The sequence below is a fragment of the Neovison vison genome, chromosome 6 (genome assembly GCF_020171115.1).
Source record: "Neovison vison isolate M4711 chromosome 6, ASM_NN_V1, whole genome shotgun sequence".
NCBI lineage: Eukaryota > Metazoa > Chordata > Mammalia > Carnivora > Mustelidae > Neogale > Neogale vison.
Window position 1 is genome coordinate 127,086,832 of NC_058096.1, and position 23,560 is coordinate 127,110,391.

Here is a 23,560-nt window from a genome sequence, read left to right on the forward strand (position 1 = left end):
CCAGGTATAAAAAGGACAAGTCCAGAGAGGCAGCACAACTTTATACCCATTAGTTCTAAGACAAAGGCTGGACTTTCTGGTTTTATTCTCCTTACAGGGTAATGCCAAAAATGGGAACCACTAATATTTGGAGGACATCTTGTATACTTCATGTGTCATCCATTTAAGTTCTGGGAAATACAATTATCCTCCTGACACATGGAGGGTTTTATTCAGCCTAGAGAGCCTCTAACCCCTAAGTGCTGGGGGTAAATACCCTCATAAATAAACATGTCCTTTACTTAAGGGGAATGCAGTGCAACTAGGTAACTGCACTCTCAAAACCGAAATGGAAGTCAGAAACTAGAGAAAAAGGTCATGCCGGTAAAAGCAGATTTGGGTTAATCTCTTATGTCTTTGCCACTATTAACCTCCAAATTGTTTCCATTATTTGGCTGTGTGAGCTGTAAAGGAGAAGGAATGAGAGGTATGTCTAGATTATCTAACTCGCCAGCCAAGCTGAGAGAACCCCCAAGAGGCTGTGGATGAAAACAGCTTTAAAAGCACAGAAGAGGGCGCCTGGGTGGCTCAGTGGGTTGGGCCTCTGCCTTCAGCTCAGGTCATGATCCCAGGGTCCTGGGATTGAGGCCCACATCAGGCTCTCCCCTCACCAGGGAGCCTGCTTCCCCCTCTCTCTCTGCCTGCCTCTCTGCCTACTTATGATCTCTCTCTCTCTCTCTCTCTCTCTCTCTCTCTCTCTCTGTCAAATAAATAAATAAATAAAATCTTAAAAAAAAAAAAAAAGGCACAGAGGAAACTAAAGCCTCTGAGATCTGATTGAAGGGGGTGGGGGGAAAGGAATACAGGAACCAATCCTGGCCTAAAGACAGAGCACCCCACAGTGTTCTCACAAAAAGTGAAGTAATGCTTCACAGGTACTTGCCAACTGCCAGATTTCCATACACCGAGGGCTAGGTCTTGAGGGATAATTCTCTTCCACCATCATCACTCCATCTAGCTTCCTCAGGCTATCCTTAATTTGCAGGGCTAGGAGGTATCTCCTGTAACTATCTTGACATTTTAAACCATCTTCAAATATTACTCTGATAAATAAAGATCTTGCAAGTGCAGGGTCTGCATCTAAGAATGACAACCTCCTTCAATTTTGTACTCTAGGCAACTTGCTGTCTCACTCTAGTCCCAGCCCTGCTTCACTGTTCCTATAGATAAAATATGCTTAACAAACTGGGATTGCCATTAAACTGCCTTGCTATTAACTCTGAGTCAGGGAATATCATATTAACTAAAACTTTTTTTTTCTTATTTGAAAATGAGAGAACTGAATCAGATTATATCAAGAAAGTCTCTTGAGTTACGTCAAAACTACAATCAGTATCAAAAATATCTCCTCAAATTATCTGGACTAAATAAACCAGATTTGTACTGTGTTTTCTGATTTTTTTCATCATCTTAATCCTTTGCTGTTCCAGTTGTTACTCTTTAATAGACTCTAATTACTGTATCACTTAAAAGTGTTTCTCCAAGTTGTACATATTTCCAAAAGAAAACACAAAGCATAGGGGACAGTGGAACTATCATTTCCCTATGCCATACAGTATAAATAAGGCTTAGATTATATCATCACTCAGCAACCATATTCTCCTAACATATATACGCTAAACTTGTGGTAACCTGAACTCTCAGACATATTTAATATGCAATTAATCATAACATTTGAGTTATTTTTCACCTTAACTGCTACGCTTAAATCTATTTCCCCCTCTTACCCTCCATGTTATTGACTTCCTGTTACCCTTTGGCTTATGCATGCAATAGGACCCACGGGAGTTACCAGGAACCAGTACACTATTACTTAAAATTCCTAGGTATGAAAATGCTTTCTGAAGTACTGTACTTATCCATCTCACAGGCACCTCACACTTAACTACATTTCCCTTAGGAGTTTCTGCTTCTGTATTCTATAATTTAGAAAACACTATTACCATTAATTAATACAGTTATCTGGATTAATGAACGTCTACTCAGTCAATCCCCTCATTTCAAGTCATGTCCTTTTCACCTCCTTCATAGGACTCAAATGAATCCATGTATCTCCACTCTCACTACCACTGCCTTAGTAGTAGTAACGGAAGCAACTGCCTCATAATTGGTCTCTCCATTTCCAGTCTCACACTCTTCCAGTCTTCCAGTTGGAAGCATTTAGTTTTCTTCTTAGGGAGAAAAAAAAAAGGATCAGAAACAAGAATCCCTCCTTCAAGTGTTTGCTATCTAAACTTGAAAACAAAGTAAAAGGTCTCAAATGTATTTGCTTTGAGGTTTAATCTGGAAAATAATGGGAAAAAGATTAAGAAGTCTTCAAAACTATAATGAAACTTTCTTTCGTAAAGTTATGAGATTCTGGGAAATGGTGGAGTAGGAAGCACTAAGAATCTGTCTCTTCACCTAGACAACAACTGTACTAGCAGAATCTGACTGAACTATTTCAGAACTCTGGAGTCTACTCCAAGGCTTGAAACTTCCAGAGAAGTCTTGGACTATAAATTTTAGTTAATTCCAGCTCTTAACTCAGTAAGGGCTACACATCTTCCACTCCCCAGGCACATGCCAGGTAGCTGTACATTAGTTTGAAGAGTGGCTTGCAGGAGTTAAGGTGAGAGTAAGAATCCTGTCATGAAAATATCAGGGATCTATGTGCTGACAGCTGCATGATGCATCTGATCACTGAGGTGCTGACAAAGAGGCAGTCACTGATGTGTGTGTACACACACACACACACACACACACACAGAAACACACATTATGTAAGCCCCTATCCCTCAGGCTGAGGGAAATCTAAAGAGCTGGTGTCTTTTTTAAATTTCTCCTTTCAGGAGCTAGACAATAAAGGACTAGTAATAAGGGGATTAAGAAAATCACCACAACACATATCCAGAAAAAGGCACAAGCTCAGTGAAGAGCTGAGGAAAGTTTATACCTCAAAGTGATTCCTGGCAAAACAAAAACCCAGCAAAACCTGGGGCAGAAGGACAATCTGATTTTCAGATTTACCATATTATTAGATTCAAGTATGCAGTTTTCAACCAAAGACAGAAACAAAGACACACACACACACGCGCGCGCGCGCGAAACAGGACTGTGTGTCCCATTCAAAGGGAAAAACCAACAGCAACCATCCTGGAGAAAGAAGAGCTAACAAACCCACTAAACAAAGACTTTAAAACAAACATCTTACAGATAATCAAATAACTAAAGAAAGATGTGGAGAAAGTAAAGAAAATGATGTATGAACAGAATAGTAGTATCTGCAGAAATAGAAAACCTAAAAAATTCTCCAGCTGAAAGGTACAATGACAAAAATGAAAAATTCATCAGAGGGATTTAAAGGCAGGTGAAAGAGGGAATCAGAGCATGGAGACAGGGCAACTGAAATTATCAAGCCTGAAGAACACAAAGAAAATGACTTAAGAAAAGTAAACAGAGAATAGAATCTGTGGGATACTAAGAAAAGAACCAGCAGATGCCTTGTGGGAGTATGAGAAGGAAAAGAGGGAGACTAAAGGGCCAAAGAGATTATTTGAAGAAACATGGCTAAAAATTTCCCAAATCTGATGCAGTACAGGCATTTAAACATCCAAGAAGCTAGGGGCACCTGGTTGTCATGGTCAGTGGAGCATGGGACTCTAGATCTCTGGCTGTGAGCTTGAGTTGTATTTTAAAAATAAAATTAAAAAAAAAAAAAAATCAAAGAAGCTCAACAAACTCCAAGCAGGATAAACTCAGAAATCTATACTGAGATAAACTATAAATGAAAACACAGAAAGACAAAGAGAATCCTGAAAGCAACAAGAGTAAAGTGAATCATTACATACAAGGGATCCTCAATAAGATCACCAAGAAATTTCTCATTAGAAATTAGAGGATAGGGGCACCTAGGTGGGTCAGTTGTTAAGCGTCTGCCTTCAGCTCAAGTCATGATCCCAGGGTCCTGGGATCAAGTGGGAAGCCTGCTTCTCCCTCTCTCACTCTCCCTGCTTGTGTTCCCTCTCGCTGTGCCTCTCTCTGTCAAATAAGTAAATAAAATCTTAAAAAAAAAAAAAAGAAAGAAAGAAGAGAAATTGGAGGACAGAAGACAGTCCAGTGGACCCTAGAACAACTCAGGGATTGGAGCCCTGACCCCTACACAGTCAAAAGCCCATGTACAACTTCTGACACCCCCAAAACTTAACAACTAATAGTCTACTCCTGATCAGAAGCCTATCAGTAACATAAACAGTTGATTAACACATAGTTTGTATATTACATACCATATTCTTAAAATAAACTAAACTAGATGAAAGAAAATGTTATTTTAAAAAATCATAAGGGAGGGCAGGGCACCTAGGGGCCTGAGTCTGTTAAACATCCGACTCTTGACTTTGTCTTAGGTCATGATCTCAGGCTTGTGAGTTGGAACTCTTGTGCCAGGCTCCATACCAGCTTATGATTCTCTCTCTCCCTCTTCCTCTGCTCTTCCCCCACTCTCTCCTTCTTAAATAAATAAATAAATAAATAAGGAAGAGAAAATACATTTACAGTACTGTACTATAAAAATATCTGCATATAAGCTGACCCACATAATTCACCTGTAGGTTGACATATTCAAAATACTGGAAGAAGAAAACAGTCACCTAAAACCCAATTTTCAATAAAACTGGACTTCAAAAGTGAGGGAAGAAATTAAGACATTCCCAGACAAGCAGAGGAAGTTTGTTACTACCAGACCTGCACTGCAAAATAAGTAAAGGAAGTACTTCCTGAGTTGAAATGAAAGGATACTAGACAATAATTCAAAATCATATTAAGAAATAAAGATCAATAAAGGTAAACACATGAGCATAAAAGATGGAATTACCGAAAATTCAGTTTGTAACTCTGTTTTTTTGTTGTCTATATGACTTAAAACACTAATAAACAACTTTTAAAAACACTTATTAGTCTAAAATGACTATTATTGTACACACTTTGCTTTCTATACAATGTAAGAGACTAATGTATTAAAAATAGCAATTATTGGGTGGCCTGTGTAGTCTTGATGGCTCAGGTGATTGAGCAATCTGACTCTGAATTTTGGCTCAGGTCATGATCTCAGGATTCTGAGATCAAGCCTTCACACTGCAACAGGCTTCACACTCGGCACAGAGTCTACTTGACCCTCTCCCTCTGCTCACCCTCATCCCACTTGCACATGCACACACTCTCTCTCAAATCAGTAAACAAATAAAGTCTTTTTAAAAACCACACAATTACTAGTCTATATGTTTGGACAAACAAATATTTAAAGATGTATTTCTGTGACATCAATAACTGAAAGAGGGTAAAACTGGAGCTGTAGAGGAGCAAAGTTTTTCTGTTATCCAATTTAAGCTGGTGTACACACCTGGGGTAGGGAGAAGTCTGTCTGGAACTTAGGGTGTTTCCATGCTTGGAACTACAACGAACAGGAAGTTACAGCAACCATGGCCCAAAAAGGGCAAGGGAACTAAGGGCTCAAATCCCTTAAAAATGAAAGTCTAGAAGTCACAAGCAACCTAAAGCAGCTGCACTGCTGGCCTAGCGTAAGAGAAATCTAGAATGGTTGGTGAAAGAAGGAAATGAGTCTTTATTACTGCTTCAAATCAGTTGCAGCAGCAGGTAGCACTAGCATGCACCACTAACCCTTCTTATTTCTGTGGAAGAGACGGCAGTGACTCAATGATGGATTACTGTGGGGTCCAAGCAGATCTGAGCAGAGTAAGAAGTAGATTTGTAGTAATTTGCTAAACAGCAGTAGGAAGCTAATACAGCTCGATTCAAAGGCAAGGCCAACAGCAAGAGGTAGATTCTATCAGAAATCTCTCATACTCCATCCTCATGCTGTCCACCTGTCCTTTGATGCTAGCTTTAACAGTAGTTTCCTACTGCTGGGTAACAAACTGACACATATTTAGTGGCTTAGAACAATACAAATCTGTTATCTTAAAGTTCTAGAGATAAGAATTTCAAAACACATTTTATAGAACTAAAATCAAAGCCTGCATTCTTTTGGGAGCTCCAGGGGAAAATCCATTCCTTATCATTCCAACCTCTAGAGGCTGCTCCTATCCCTTGGCCCCTGCCGCATCAAGACCTCTGCTTCCATTATCATATCTCTTTCTTGGACTGACATTCTTGCCTACCTCTTATAAAATAAAGTTCTTTGTGATTACAAGGGGGACCACTCAGATAACCCAGGAAAATCTTACTATCTACAAAATCCCTTTTGTGATGCAAGGTAAGATACTAACAGGTTCAGAGGATTAGGATCTTTGAGACATCATTATTCTGAGCATCACACTTGTCATAGCTAAAGCTAATGCTTCTGGTCAAGTTTCAACTACCCCCCCACACACAGAATTCACTGTGATTCATTTGCTTTCTGCCCTGTGCTTTTTTGAAGCCACAAAGTAAGACACCATGGGGAACCAACCCACTTGTCTGGCTCTTGTGTGGAGTCCTAAGTGGTAAAGGGAAGGCGAAAGAATCTATACACCACTAGCGCAACTGTGAAGTGATGGAGAACAAGAGCAGTATTAGTTTCTCCTGTCCATCCATAAGAAGACAACTGGAGGAGCATCTAGATCCTCAGGAGTTCCCACCAGGATTGAGCCTTAGTTGCCACAGCAGTGAGTAACTCAGTAATACACATTCTTGTACTGGCTTTTCTTTTTTTCCTGTTTCATTTATTCTGGTCCCAATTCTTGTTCCCTTGGATCACCTGCCAAATAAATTACCTGCACACAACTCCTTGCTTTTAGACTAATGTAGGGTAGATGATGGGGAGGAGACCTAGTTAACCACAGGAAAAGTGTTTTAGACACATAAATGGGGAACACGATGATTTAATAAAATGAAAGCTATATTCATAGTATGGTATCTAGTGTTGACAATGTCACTCTATTTGGGGAAGAGATGGGTCAAATCTCTTCCTCAAATTTTATTTTTCAAATAAAAAATGAATGGTTTAACTTCCATGATTCTAGTTCCTTCCATCTCGAATCTCTTATGATACAATGAACAGCATTAAGAACTGGTAAGAGGACAGAAGAAAGACAGAGTTGTGAGATTATCACCAAAGAGGCCAGCCAAGGAAATTTTGAAATAAGCCAGTCAGAAGCTAATGTGGTCTGGATTTCAAAAGCAATAGAGAAACCGAAACCCTCATACACTGCTGGTTGAATGTAAAATGGTAGAGCCACTTTGGAAAACAATTCAGCAGTTCCTCAAAGTTTAAACGTAAGTTACCCCATAGCCCAGGCATTCCACTCCTAGTTATACAACCAAGATATATGAAAACATATTTTGACATAAAAATTTATACAATGAAGTTGAACCCTTACCTTACACTACATACAAAAATAACTTAAAATGCATCAAAGACTGAAATAAGCTGCAAGCATAAAACAGAAGAAAATAAGGCAAAAGCATGAGAACATTGGATGTGGCAATAATTTCTTGGATCTGACCACAAAAGCACAGGCAATAAAAGATAAAAACAGATAAACTAGACATCTTCAAAATTAAACTCTTTTCTGCTTCAAAAGACACTATTGTGGAATGGTAAATAATTTTGCAAGTCATATATCTGATGGGGATTGATATCCAGAATATATAAAGAACTCTTACAACTCAATAAAAAAACAATTAAAAAATGGGCAAAAGGACCTGAATAGACATTTCTCCAAACAAGATACACAAATGACCAGTAAACACAAAAAAGGTGTTCAACATCACTAATCATATTTAGGAAATGCAAATAAAAACCACAATGAGATAACACCTCATACACATTAGGACAATTATTATCAAAACAAAGTAAGTATTAGAGGACCTAAGGAAATTAGAACCCTTGTGTACTGCTGGTAGGAATGTAAAATGGTGCAGCCACTGTGGAAAACAGTTTAGCCTTTCCCCCAAAAATCAAAACAGAATTATCATATGATCTAGCCAAAAAAAAAAAAAAAGGCAGGGTCTTGAGTAGGTATTTATACATGCATATTCAGAACACCATTATTCACAACAGCAAAAAAGCAGAAGCAACCAACTGTCCACCAACAGATGTATGGGTAAATAAAATGTATATATATACAATCAGCAGGATATTACCAGCCTTAAAAAAGAAGGAAATTTTGACTACATGTTACAACATATGTATATCTGCGAAGACATCCCATTAAGTTAAATAAGCCAATTAAAAAGGGACAAATATTGTATGATTCTATTTATGTAAGGTTCCTAGAGTAATCAAATACAGAGAGACTGAAAACAGAATGGCAGATGCCAGGGGGAGCTGGGGGAATGAAATAGGAACTTTGTGTTTAATGGACAGTTCACTTGAGGAAGATGAAAAAGTTTTGGAAATAAATGATGGTGATGGTTTGCACAACAGCGTGAATATATTTAAAGCCAAAGAACTATGCACTTTAAAATGGTTAAAATGGTCAATTTTATGTTATGTATATTTTACCACAAAATTTAAAAAGCCCATAAATGTTCACAGCAGTATTAAGATCTTAACAGTCAAAAGGGAGAACCCAAATGTTCATCAACTGATGAATGGATAAATAAAATGTGGAATACCCATACAATGGAATATTACTACATAAATGAACCTTAAAAACATATGGTAAGGACAGAAGCCAGTCACAAAGAACTACATATTATAGGATTACATATTGTAGGATTTCATCTATGTAAAATGTCCATAATGAACAAACCCAGAGAGACAGAAAGGAGATTAATGGTTGCCTAGGGCTGGGAGTAGAGGAGGCTAAAGGGTGATGACTAACAGGAATGGGGTTTCTTTAGGGGTGATATAAATGTTCTAAATTGTGATGACAGTTGCAAAACTAAAAATACTGAAAGGCACTGAATTATATACTTTAAATGGGTGAACTGTATAGTATACGAAATGTATCTCAACAGAGCTTTTTTTTTTTCTTTAAGCCAACAAGTGACTGAATGGAACTATAAAATAAAGCAAAGGGATGAATAAAAGGTAACTACGAAAGGATAGAAAACCACTGTTTAGGGGTGCCCGGGTGGCTTAGTCATTAAGCGTCTGCCTTCAGCTCAAGTCATGATCCCAGGGTTCTGGGACCGAGCCCTGACTCTGGCTCCTTCTTCAGTGGGAAGCCTGTTCTCCCTCTCTCATTCTACCTGCTGGTGTTTCCTCTCTTGCTGTGTCTCTCTCTGTCGAATAAATAAATAAAATCTTTAAAATGATTTGAAAGAAAGACAGACCAGTTTAAATTCTTGCTTTGAATAAATAAATAAGTAAATAAAATTCTTGCTCTCCCATTTATTATCTGTGTGACCCGAGCTAACGTTACTTAACCTTTCTGTGCTTTAGGAACACCTCCTACAGGGTGACTATGAAAATTAAAGAATACTTAAAATATTTAGTATAGTACATGCTACATGGTTGTCCTTCCCACCCTTACCCTCCTACCTAATGCTAAAAATTCCACCATCAGTTCTATGGATATAAATTCAGCGATATAATTATTTCTAAATTTACAACACAGAATTAATGTCTCTCCCAGGCAGCAAATAACCTAAAAATCACCAATTATATGCTACTGACAAAGCAATTCATTTTATTTTAATTCCAGTACAGTTAACATACAGTGTAGTATTAGTTTTAGGTATACAATACAGTGGTTCAACAATTCCATACATCACCCAGTGCTCATCACTGCAAGTGTACTCCTTAATCCCCTTCACCTATTTCACCTGTCCCGTTCCCCGTCCCCCTCACCCCCCGCAATTTCCCTCTAGTAAACATCAGTTTGTTCACCAGAGTGAAGAGTCTGTTTCTTGGCTTGTTTAATTTTTTTCCCTTGCTGGTTTATTTTGTTTCTTAAATTCCACATGTAAGGAAATTATACGGTATTTGTCTTTCTCTGAATTTTTTTCACTTAGCATTATACTCTCTAGCTCCATCAATATTATTACAAATGGAAAGATTTCCTTCTTTTTTATAGCTGGATAAAATGGATAACCACATTTTCTTTATCTTTATCTATCGATGGACATTTTGGTGACAAAGCAATTTTAAACTGTAATTCACTGCCAGTTGAAGCCTGGTACAAGGGAAAGATAAACTTAAGTAGCTCTTTTCACCAATCATCTCTCAACTTCTTTTTCTCTCCCCTTGTGTCTTCTTTCCTTATCCACCTGACTTTTTACCTTATCCTTTATTCCAAAGTTCTATTCTTAGACTGCTAATGATCATGAGAAAGGCAATAATAACTTATTTTTTCCATTATAATAGATATTTAGGAAAAAAGAGACTGAGGTATAAGATATGAACAAATGAGTATCTTGTATATAAATACCTTGTATAAGATGAACTAGTACCAAACTCGACTCAGCTAACCCACCGAAGTTCCCTAAACATGAGCAAACTTTAAAAGATAAGAATAAAAAGGAATGCAAGAAAGCTCCCACTTTCCCTTGTGCTAATGATTCTCATACTTGTTAACCTGGAGACAGAAGCCTGTGGCAACTGGAATTTCTCCAGACTATCCCAAATGAAGTTCCACTGACTTAAAAAAGATGCTTTCATTGGTGTTATTGCAATTTGACATATTAAATTATGCTTCCAATTTAAATATATCCTTATTTCACTTCACTTAAATATATTCTTATTTCACTTCAATGTTAAAGAATAATTTACTCAAACTATTTTAAAGGACAATGACTTTCAAAGGGGAACCAGAAGAAGATTCAGTAGAAGGATATGGTTAAGTAGCATAAACAGATGAAGGGCCATTGGTTTTTTGTTGTTGTTGTTGTTTTGGTTTTTTAGATTTTATCTAAAAGAGAGAGAGAGAATGAGAGAAAGAGATCACCAGCAGAGGGGGAGGAGTAGAGAAGACGACATGGTGCTCGATCTCAGCACCCCGGGATCATGACCTGAGCTGTAAGGCAGACGCTTAATGGACTGAGCCATCCAGGCGCCCCATGAACTGCCATTGTTTTGCTATGATTCTGCATACTTTCAGATCAGAAAATTCCTACTAAAAATACTTCAATAAAAATTCATTAATGTTATCTCTATATGAGCTTTTAGTACAATTCTAACTTATTGTAACGTTTAAAAAGAACGTACCTCTAAAGAAAAGTTGCTATAGAAGCCCAGAAGTCTGGGCACCTGGGTGGCTCCGTCATTAAGTGTCTGCCTTTGGCTCAGATCATGATCCCAGAGTCCTGGGATCTAGACCCACATCAGGCTCTCTGCTGGGCGGGATGCCTGCTTCTCCCTCTCCCACTCCCCCTGCTTGTGTTCCCTCATTATTTCTCTTTGTCAAATAAATAAATATATAAATAATCTTTAAATTAAAAAAAGAAAAAAGCCCAGAAACCTTTTCTCCCACCACAAACTCCTTAATGCCTAACTTAATACCCCCTTAATCCCTAACTGTACTGTCTCATTCTATTTCACTTCACTTTACTGGACAAAGTACACTAAGTATGTTAAGTGCTTTTAATATAGTATATTACTAATCCTCACAACAATCTTATGAAGAAGATATTAATATCACCATTTTATAACCTTCATGAAAGGTAACATTTCAGAATCTTCAAATACATATCAAAAGGAATAGCCATACTAGAAGCAGCCAAGCTAACCATCACTCTTTTCTCATCTCGTTCTCCAAGACTCCCTGCTTCAGTCACACAGCAATTTGTGTTGGATTTTCCTTTGAAATGTCCCTCGTTCATTCTTTTCTATTCCACTGATACTGCATCCACTAAAACCAAAACCCTCAACAATTCAACTCAATTACCATAAGAGCTCTTGGTTATTACTCACTCTAGTCTCTCTACTTCAGTTTGTATATAATAAATAGTATTTCATTCATACAACACACTTACAAAATGACAGGCATGTGCTAAGAACAGTGAGAAAGAGACACCTCCTTCGAGAATAGGACACAGCAAAAGCAAAGAAAATGTTCAAATAAAAAAAAGTATAGACTGTAATAAACACAGTGCTTTCAAAAAAAAGGGGGGGAAAGGAGGGCTACTTTAGATACTTGAGTTAGAGATGGATTTTAAGCTGACATTTTAAGATGAAAAGGAGACGGTCATGTAAATATTTAGAGTGGTCCAAGCAAAGGAAACCACAAAACACATACATTCTAGGAAGGAAAAATCTTGGCATGTTTTGAGAAATGACCTAGTCTAATGTGACTTGAGAATAATAAAGGAGAAAGTGATACAAAGTAAGGATGAAACAGACATGGGCCAATTTTATTCCATGCATTTTAAAAAAAAAGTCATTGAAGAGTTTTAAGCAGGGGTGTTCTAATCCAGTAAACACTGAGAGACTGCTAGTGCTCCATAAGGTCTGTTCTCTCCTCTCCTTCATTAGCACACAGCTATACTACATCTTCCAGCCTCCTATGTAGTTAGGTGGGATCATGTGACTCAGTTCTGACCAATGGAATGTTGGGTGAAGGCATATATGCCACTTCCAGCCTGGGTCTAAAAGCTTCTTTCGTACCATCATCTCTTTTCAAAACAACCCCAAAAAACACATGGTGGTAAAAATGATGACTTAAAAAAGAGCACCTGGGTGGCACCTGGGAGGCTCAATTGGTATTGTGTCTCATTCTTGATCTCGGTTCAGGTTTTGATCTCAGGGTTATAAGTTCTAGCCCCACACTGGCCTCTACACTGGACATGGAGCCCACTAAAAAAAAAAAGGAAAAAAAAAGAATGAAGAGCCTGTGTCCCTGTATGACTGCACATCCACTGGGCTATAATGTGAGAAAGCATTACAAATTTCCATTGTGTTAAACCATTAAGATTTGTTGCTTATTAGGGTTGTTAGCATACCATCAGTAATACAGAAATCTTTTTTTTTTTAAGATTTTATTTATTTATTTGACAGACAGATCACAAGTAGGCAGAGAAGCAGGCAGGAAGAGAGAGGAAGCAGGCTCTCCGCAGAGCAGAGAGCCCGATGCGGGGCTCGATCATGACCTGAGCTGAAGGCAGAGGCTTTAACCCACCGAGCCACTCAGGCGCCCCAATACAGAAATCCTGAAAACAATTCTCTGCCTGCTCTATCAAGAATGAGTCAAAAAGGAAAGAAGAAAACAGCAGAAATTTAAAAATCAGTTAAGACTCAACAATCACCCAATGAAAAACCAAAGAACTTAAATAGACATTTCTCCAAAGATACAAATGGACAATATAGTAGATAGTAGATGATGCTCAGCATCACTAATCATTAGGAAAATGCAAACAAAAACCACGATGGGTTAGTACTCTATATCCATCCATTAGAATGACTATTATCAGAAAGAGAGAAAAAACAACAAGGGCTGGTAAAGATTTGAAGAAATTAAGACTCTCTGTACCCTGTTGGTGGGAATGTAAAATGGTACAGAGATCTTTCTTAAAGACATAATTTGTGAAGCATCCCCCTATTGATACTATTTAAAATCAGAGGACTGAACAAGATCACCTATGAGAGAATAAAAGAGAGAAATAATTCCAGGACAAAATTCTAAAATGCCAACATAAAAAACTAAGCAAATGAAAGATATCCACTAATTCAAATCCTTTTTTTTTTTTGCCAATCGCCTGAATTGGATATACAGACATCACGTATTTTATTGATTTCAATGTCCTAAAACTGGCAACATCATCCCACTGCTCAAATCTACACTCACTGCTATTTTATCAGATAATCAGCATCTGGCGAGTCCTTTTTACTATGACCTTAGGGATGCCCTTTGTCTCTCTAGACATGATTTCCTGTTTTTCTTTCTTTCACCTTCTCTTTTATGGAGATTTTCTCCTTCCTTTTGTGGGTGGAGCAAATCACTTAATAGCTTTCTGAAAAAGGAAGTAAGGAAGAAAAATTTTTAGAGATCTTGCATGTCTGAAAATGTCTGCCCTCTAAACTTATGCTTAAAAATTTGGCTAAGAGGTGCCTGGGTGGCTCGGTCAGTTAAGCGTCTGCCTTCGGCTCAGGTCATGGACCCCAGGACCCAGGATCAAGCCCCACGTCGGGGTACCTGCTCAGCAAGGAGTCTAATTCTCCCTTTTCCTCTGCTCCTTCTCTCACTTTCTCTGTCTCAAATAAATAAAATCTTAAAAAAATGAAAATTAAAAATTTGGCTGGGAAAAGAATTCTAGCCAGGAAATTATTTTACCTCAGATTTTGAGAGCACTGCTCACTATCTTCTGGCTTGTGAGGCTGCAGCTGAGAATACTCAAATCTCTGTAATGTGACCCATTTCCTCCACCTCTGGAAGTTTACAAGATCTTCTTTGTCTTATGTACTTCAAATTTTCAGAAGAACAAACCTCAGTGTCTATGGTATTTAGTTAGCTATTGTCCCTGGCTTCAAACCAACTCCTCTACTCTGCTTTGTAACACTGGGGGGCTGGAGCCCTATAAATCACATTTCTCCTTTGCTAGCTGACTCCCTGTTAGACTTGGAGAATCATCTAAGGGCCACAAGAAAGACACCAGAAGACTAAAGAAAGGAACAGGGAGATATCCCTTCAGGTCAGCATCAACCATCGACCAACAATTTTTTCCATGGCAATAGCAAAGATTCCAGCAGCAGCAACTGGCTCCAGACAGCCATTTTTTGCTTGTGTTTTTCCTGCCATTCATAGACCAGCCTCATCAAGTCTCCTAAAATACCTTTACTTTCTGAGCAGGCAGAAGTCTGAGTTTCAGATCCTTGGGACTACTCTTCATGCTTCTAAATAATCCTAGTATCTTTTCTTTGCTCTCCCAGCCCCATGGGATAATAATTACTTCCTACAGTTACTATCTCTACTACCTGAGTGCTCCCTTACTGGCTTTTCATTTCTTCAATTATCTAGTGTATTGGTTTCTGAAGGCTGCTGTTAACAAACACAAACTGCATTGGCTTAGCATGAAAATCCATCTCGCAGTTATGGAAGCCACAGGTCCAAAATCAAGGCACTGGCAATGCCTTCTCTAAGACACAAGGGAAAGATCTGTTCCAAGACTCTCTCCTAGTTCTGGTAGCCTCAGGTATTTCTTGGCTTATAGATGGCCATCTTCTCTCTATGCCTATGTCCAAATTTGTGTCTAAATTCCTCCACTATTAAAGAATACCAGTCATATTGGATTAGGGTACACCCTGCTGATCTCATTTTAACATGATTACCTCTGTAAAGGCTCTATTTCCAAATAAGGTCACATTCTGAGGTACTGAAGGGCTAGGACTTCAACACATCTTTTTGGGGTGACACAATTCAATTCATAACATGGCTGAACAATTCTTTTTTTTTTTTTTAAGATTTTATTTATTTGACAGACAGAGATCACAAGTAGGCAGAGAGGCAGGCAGAGAAAGAGAGGGAAGCAGGCTCCCTGCTGAGCAGAGAGCCCTATGTGGGGCTCGATCCCAGGACCCTGAGACCATGACCTGAGCTGAAGGCAGAGGCTTTAGCCCACTGAGGCACCCAGGTGCCCCTAAACAATTCTTTGTATTAAATTCTGTTATAACAGGTGGTATGATCTCCATTTTCCTGACCAGTCCCAGATTTGAGAGTATGCACTTATTTTCACCCATTTTCCTGAGTACCCAAGGGCCTCTCAATCTGCAAAATGATGTTCTTCAACCCTGTGGACTTTTCTTGTTTCACTAATATTTCTTCTTCACTCTTCTCTGTTCTCACTGGCACTTGTCTTAGATGAAGCTGACCTCACAAACTGACCTTTTATCTTTTTATAGCCTATTTCCATATTCTCCTCTACTTCAATTTCCTTTCTTCTATGGGGTGTTTTTTCTTACTATTATGCTCTAGTTTTCAAGAATTCTTTTTTATTCTGAAAAAAAAAATTTTTTTTTCCTCTTGTATGAAAAGCTTTCCTCATGAACCCTGGTGATCCTTGATTATCTGCTCATATTTAAAAGTAGAGCCCTAGGGGCAGCCTCACTGGCTCAGTCGGTACAGCATGTGACTTCTGATCGCAGGGTGATGAGTTCGAGCCCCACATTTGGCAAAGAGATTATTTAAAACAAATAAAATAAAAGGTCCTGGGCTAGAATGGCTGCAAGCACAGAGATCATCATTCAGGTCATCATGATCTAAGGTCAAAAATAAAAACAAACAAAAAAAACAAAAACTTGCTTGGACTGAATTACAATTATTAAAATATGGGAAATGAACCAGACCACAAAAATGTGCAACAGATCCTCTGTGCCAAGACTGCTGAAGAAGAGCTGAATACATCTTTCTTTCAATCTTGAAGCTTTGCTTTCAAAATTCTCTCACACAGATCTGGACAAGAAACTAGAGTTCAGAATGATCTGACTGATGACAAGGAGTTTGATATTCCTCAAGGTGATACTCCTCCAACACTGGCAAGTATACTCAAACTGATGTTGAAGAGGAGTCTTTTGTTCTTGAGGATCCTACACTGTTAAAAATTGATACTATTGATTCTCACTTCTATGGTATTTTGTCTGTGCCAAGTTCAGATAGTGGAGACTGCACCAACTTAAAAAGGAAGAAAATACCAGATCCTTTTTCACCCCTTCAATCAGTTAGATGACATTCACTTTTGAAGAAATTTCTGACCAGAGAGTGTCTGCAGCTGACAAACTGGATGCTGGCCTGCCTGCTGCAATTGCAGTGTCCCATCTATAGCAAGGGGTACATCTCCCGGATTGGCTTTAATATGTGATCAGAATCAAGCTTTGCAACTGTCTGAGGAACACTAGTGTTGGAGGTCAGTATGGAACCACCTCTGCCTTCAGTATCAACAATGACTACTCAAGATTTCTCTGTGGCTTTGCTAAAGGACATACCATGAAGTGGGATTTGGCCAGTGGAAAACTTCTAAGATCAGTAAGAGATGCTCATCCTCTAAGAATAGCATATTGCACGTTAAGTTTACAGATGATACAACTCTTATAATTTACAATGACAGCAGAGGCTGTGTTTTTGAACTGACATTTAAAGATTTATTATTATTATCTGAAAGAGAGAGCAGGAGGGAGGGAGGGGCAGAAGGAGAGGGAGAACCAGACCCCCAGCTGAGCAGGGAGCCCAACTCAGGGCTCCATCTTAGAACTCCGGGATCATGACGGGAGCCGAAGGCAGATGCTTAACAGAACTAAGCCACCCTAGTGCCCTTTGAACTGACATTTAAGAGAGTGATGGGAGTGAGAACATGTGAATCTAGGGTCTGTTCAGTGGTTCCAAGGGTGAAGTTTGCTGTATTGAGCCTCTCCATTCAAGCCTAAGTTGAAAGACCATCCCATCATACAGTTTTCCTTGGTCATGGCATTCTTAACAAAGATACTGGTCACTGGATTGAAACAATCCTTGAAAACGGAGATGATTTTTCGCTATGGACAGATTCTCCCAGTGTTCCATTGCCGGCCTGGCATTTTGTGGTAGTGCTTAATTATGTGAATCCCATACCTGATTTCTGCAGAGATGTCATCTGAGTTAAAAGATGAATCTGAAGCAATACATATTACTTATAAACAATAGCATCTTCACCTATACTATGACCTCATCAACTTTACTTGGATAAACTCATGTACATTGCGCTCTTGGACAGTGTGAACAAGTTGCACGTGACTGATCAGCAGGATCAACTGATCCTCGATTGATCAATTGATTGAGGAACTGGAAAGAGTGGAGATCTCAGAAATTCAGTTGGTCTGTAACAGCAGCCATTTCAAATCACTAGCCACTGGAGGAAATGTTAGCTAGGCACTGCCTTTGGTTGGAGAGGTTTATCAATCCACCAGTAGTTATGGTTCTCAAATCTTTTATTTGGGGACAATATCCATTTATGTGACAATGCTGAGAAGCTGGTAAGAGAGTGATCATCTCCTGAAACAAGACTGTCTTACAGAAGCCTTGGCTCTTGCATGGTCTTTCCATGAAGGAAAAACAAAAGCAGTAGTGGGATTATCAGGGGATGCCAGTAAGCAAAGGCTGTGGTTACAGATCAGATGGTAGAAATACTATTACAGTATGCAGATCAAGCTCTAAAAAAGTATCTAGACCAGGGAAAAATCCAAGTGATGGAGCAGCACTTTAGGACAGGGTGCTGTCATAGTTGATTACTCCCTGCTACAACAAAAGAATCTTTTATTTAGCTGGATGTAAGACGAACTGAGAATTCAGCGGCCAAAGGAGTGTTTCTAGAGTGCCCTGAGCCATGCACTGTAAGTGGTAAGTTGGTGGGGATGACCTCCAGGTAACGAAAGACCTGATTGTTAATGTCCAAGATATAAAGTTAATGGAAAATGTGGAAGTCCTCATTGTGTATATGGATATCATCAGCCTAGATATTCAGCAAGTAAACTTATAAAAAATTTACTAATATACGGAATATCATTTCTTTTTTTTTTTTAAGGTTTTGTTTATTCATTTGACAGAGATCACAAGTAGGCCAAGAGGCAGGCAGAGAGGAAGGGAAGCAGGCTCCCCACTAAGCAGAGAGCCCGACATGGGGCTCGATCCCAAGACCCTGAGATCATGACCTGAGCCGAAGGCAGAGGCTTAACCCACTGAGCCACCCAAGCACCCCAGAATATCATTTCTTTGATAATTCTTAGCTGATTGCGCCTCACTTGCCTTCCATCCACCCCAATTATTTACTGAACACTTTGGTAAGATGTCTCTTAAACCTTAAGCTGACTCCAAAAATCTCTAAATTAGAAAACGAGATGAAGCATATGAACCTATTTTTTTAAAGTGAGCATGAGTCTGTATACTCACAGAAACAATTCCATAATATACATACTAAAAAATAACAGTGATAAATACTAAGACAAGTTACCATTCAGAGGAATGAAAGATAATTATACAAGAAATCTGTGATGAGACTGAGTATACAGTTAAGAGTAAACATAACTGAGTTTTTTGGTAGCCAAAATTTTAAGAAAAAATATATTTATTTTTTCCTGTAACAGTGTAATCCTGTTTCTCCCACTCTGACATGTGGCTTAAATTAATTCTCCCTCTCATTTGTGGTATCAGGTAGAAAAATAAAATTTTACATAAATCTGTATATACGTATAAACACACACACTTATACACATATGTTTATTACTGCCTAAAACAGCTTTTTGCCTAGAACCAAAATTATTCTGCCAGTTATGACTTATAAATCTTCTAAACTACAGAGAAGGCTGATGAAAATGACTCATTTAAAATACGACTTGAGGGGCACTTGGGTGGTTCAGCGGGTTAAAGCCTCTGCCTTCGGCTCAGGTCATGATCTCAGGGTCCTGGGATGGAGCCCCCATAGGGCTCTCTGCTCCATGGGGAACCTGCACCCTCCCCCATCTGCCTCTCTGCCTACTTGTGATCTCTGTCTGTCAAATAAATAAATAAAATCTTTTTAAAAAATAAAATAAAATATGACTTGAACCTACTGTCAATATAACAACTGCCCTTTTCCCCATTCTTTACAGTATACATGCCTAAGCTCTGCACTTACATGACAAGACAAAAAACAATGCATCCGCGTGTGTGTGTGTGTGTGTGTGTGTGTAGTATGTTCCATTACTTGTTTCTTCAACATTTTGTTTATCCTACTCTTGGAGATTTTACATTAAAAATCTCCTATCTCTGATAATTGAGTATAATCTATCAATTCTTAGTCATAACTTCACAATATGCACTAGACTAAATCAAAACAAAGAGCTTCAGGGGTGCCTGGGTGGCTTAGTCAGTTAAGCACCTGTCTTTGGCAGAGGTTATGATCCTGGAGTACAGGCATCAAGCTCTGCATCGGGCTCTCTAGTCTGCTTCTCATTCTGCCCTCTCTCAAATAAATAAATAAAATCTTAAAAAAAAAAAAAAAGCAAGCTTCAGGAAGTTCCAAGATTACAAACTGAAGCTTGAGTGGGAGTAAAGTTGTAGTCCAGAAACAGCCTTATTAAAGGAAATCAGAAACTGTATATTACAAGGACAGGGTAAGGCAACTTCTTCTCTAAAGGGCCAGATAATAAATATCTTGGGCTTTGTAGGTCACATACAGTCTCTCTGTCGCATATTCTTCTTTTCTTACAAACCTTCAAAAATGTAAATCATTCTTGGCTTAAGACAGTACAAATACTGCTTAGGCAGTACAAATAAAGTTTCTGAGAGGTTCCAATTAGTGGATTTAACACTACAGGTTTTTGTTTTTAAGGAAATTAACACAGTAGGCAAAATATACAGGATAGCAAGCAATAAGAACTAATTTCTTCAACCTAAAAAGACAGTTGGACAATGGGTTACTACCTCAGTGAATTCCAAAAAGGTAAAGCCTAACCCAGGAGTTGAAAAACCCAATTTATACCTTGGAATTCTCAAAAGAGTCAGGAACTGGGAGCACCGGCTACCACTACAACTGAGAAAAGAGGGGATTAAATAGGGAAGAATGGGTGAAAGCTAAGGAGTGCTTAAATCCTTAGAAGTTTCCTCCCCAAATCTACCTGATGGTTGACTACATAACTCTGAACTGGGATCACCAGATAAAACTAAAAATCTGTGTACCTTATCAAAAGTGGGGAATGAGAAATTCAGTAACACACACACATGAAGGAGGGCAGTCAAACCTTCAGCCCTCAAGAAGATTGTGTTTTCCCTCAAGAGGAAACACCTCCCAGACAACAGGGGGGTTTTTTTGTTGTTGTTTTTTTTTTTTTTTAAAAAAAAGGGCTCACTTGGACCACAATGCAATGAAGTTCAAAGTCCTTAAGACCCCATCAATTCAAGCTTTCAATCTGAAGACTGAAATTATCTCAAGATAACATCCAAGAATTACTGACACCTGAAGCAAGCCTCCAACATAAAAGTTAGAAGCCAATTTAAAAAGAGTCTCCAAGAAAAAACAAAGGCAAATGTCCTCAGAAATTAGAGAAGAAAATGTATCCATGAAACAAGCAAAGGATACTCTCTATAAAAAAGAATTTTTAAAGAACAAAGAGTTCTTGGGAAATCAAAATCTTGCTGGCAAAATGAAAATTTCAGCAGAAGGCTCAGGAAATAAAAGTTAATGAAACCTCTCATATAATACAGAGCAAAAAGACTAGGAGATGAAAAATTAAGGAAAAAAAAAAGAAAAACACCAAAGGACTAGTCTGAGACACAAACAGAACTAGCAGAAATAACATAATATTTTCAGAGAGAAACAAAAGGAAGGAGAAGAAATTATTACTGTAGACTGAATTATGTCTCCTTGTACCCCCCCATTCATGTTGAAGCCCCAACCCTGAAAGTTACTGAATCTGGTGATAGGACTTTAGAAGGTAACCAAGGTTAAATGAGATGTCATAAGGGTGCGGCCCTAATCCAACTGAACCTGTATCCTCATTGGGCGAGGAGGAGAGAGGTATCTCTATCAAGAAAGGCTTTGTGGGGCGCCTGGGTGGCTTAGATGGTTAAGAGGCTATCTTCTCGGGTCATGATCCCAAGATCCTGGGATCAAGCCCTGCATCAGGCTCCCTGCTCAGCAGAGAGCCTGCCTGCTTCTCCCTCTCTACCTACTTGTGCTCTCTCTCTGTCAAATAAAGAAATAAAATCTTAAAAAATATTTTTTTTTTTAAAAAAGAAAAAGAAGGGGCGCCTGGGTGGCTCAGTGGGTTGGGCCGCTGCCTTCGGCTCGGGTCATGGTCTCGGGTCCCGGGATCGAGTCCCGCATCGAGCTCTCTGCTCAGCTGCTTCCTCCTCTCTCTCTCTCTCTGCCTACTTGTGATCTCTGTCAAATGAATAAATAAAACCTTTAAAAAAAAAAAAGAAGAAAAAACAAAAGGCTCGGTAAGGACACAGTAAAAAAAAAACCAAAAAAAAAAAAAAAAAAAAAAAAAAAAACACAGCTGTCTATATAAGCCAAGAAGAGATCTCATACAGAACCAACATTGATAGCACCTTGAACTTGGACTTCTTAGCATTCAGAACTATCAGAAAATAAACTTCTGTTGTTTAAACCACCTAGCCTGTGGTATTTTGACAAACTTTTTTTTTTTTAAAGATTTTATTTATTTATTTATTAGAGAAGGGTGGGGGGAGAGAGCAAGCACAGGCAGACAGAATGGCAGGCAAAGGGAGAGGGAGAAGCAGGCTCCCTGCCAAGCAAGGAGCCCGATGTGGGACTCGATCCCAGGACGCCGGGATCATGACCCGAGCCGAAGGCAGCTGCTTAACCAACTGAGCCACCCAGGCGTCCTTAGCCTGTGGTATTTTGTTACAGCAGCCCTAGCAGACTACTACTACAGCCATCAACAAAATAATTTAAGAAAATTTCCCAGAACTGACGAACATAATTTTGCAGGTCTGAAGTGCACAATGAATATCCAGGAAAACGCCCAAGAACAGATCAGGCCAAGTCACACCGTCATGAAATTTCAGAATACAGGAGATACAAAATCTCAAAAAAGAAAAAAAACATTAGGATCAGGAATCAGGTTTTCAAAATTCTCAAAAGGATCACAAGCCAGAAAACAAGGAAGAGATGCCTTCAGAATTCTGAAAGTAAATTATTTCTAACCTAAAATTTATTACTCAGCAAAATCCCAGGGGAGGAAAAAAGGGGGGGGGCATTTTATTAATAATGCAAGATCTCAAACTTCATAGGATTCTACTATGAGATATGTTCCACCAAAGGAGGGGTCAAACTGAAAAAAAAGAACTACGTGATTTAACACAGAAGAAAGGCAAGGGGAGTCACTAGTCTTACAATAAGGAAGAAATCCTAGAAAACTGCTTAAATAAGACAGAAAGCTGCTCCCAGTAGGTTCAAAAACTGGTAGACAAGAGTCACTATACTTCCAGGTACACATACCCAAAAGAAATGACTTTGTATGTCCACTGGAAGTCTTGTAAGTAAATGTATACAGCAGCTTTATTCACAACAGCTACAAAACCAGAAACAAACCGAATATTCATTAATGATGAATTTTTTAAAATTGTATATTTCATCCAACAGAAAACTATTATCAGTAAAAAACACCAACTACTGCTGTACCAACATCATAGGTGAATCTCACAAACACAATATTAAGCAAAAGCAGTCACTCACAAGAGTGTATATACTGTATGGTTCCATTAAGTTCAAGAACAGGCAAAAATGATACAGGTCAGAATAGTGATTAACTTTTGGGGATAGGAAATAGTGCTTAAGAGGACACATGAGAGAACTTTCTGGAGCACTGGAAACACTTCCATATCTGGAAGACTGTACTGAATTCAGGACCAAAAATGAAACTTCAACAAAATATGACTTCATCCGCTACTTTGGTAATTTGGCGGGGGACGGGGAGGGCGGGAGATTTCCTTTCAATAGGCAGGCTATGCACAGGCAATCAAATTCTCAACAGATAAAGGTAGAAAAATATAAAATCTAAATGAGAATAAGATTGGTTTAGGATGGACAGATCCCACAGAGAAATACTGCTGTCATAAAAAAATTGATCTGGGTGATAGATAGATGGCTACAAATATAAAAACTCATTGAACTATACAATGAAATTTGTGTACTT

At 38.6% G+C, this 23,560-nt stretch overlaps 1 protein-coding gene and 1 pseudogene across 2 annotated transcripts in view; one reads left to right on the forward strand and one right to left on the reverse strand.

Moving 5' to 3' along the window:
* NCK1 (NCK adaptor protein 1) overlaps nt 1-23,560 on the reverse strand; it is an 81,833-nt gene that overhangs the window by 52,465 nt on the left and 5,808 nt on the right. The window lies entirely within an intron of this gene.
* On the forward strand, nt 16,126-18,422 carry LOC122908915 (annotated as a pseudogene).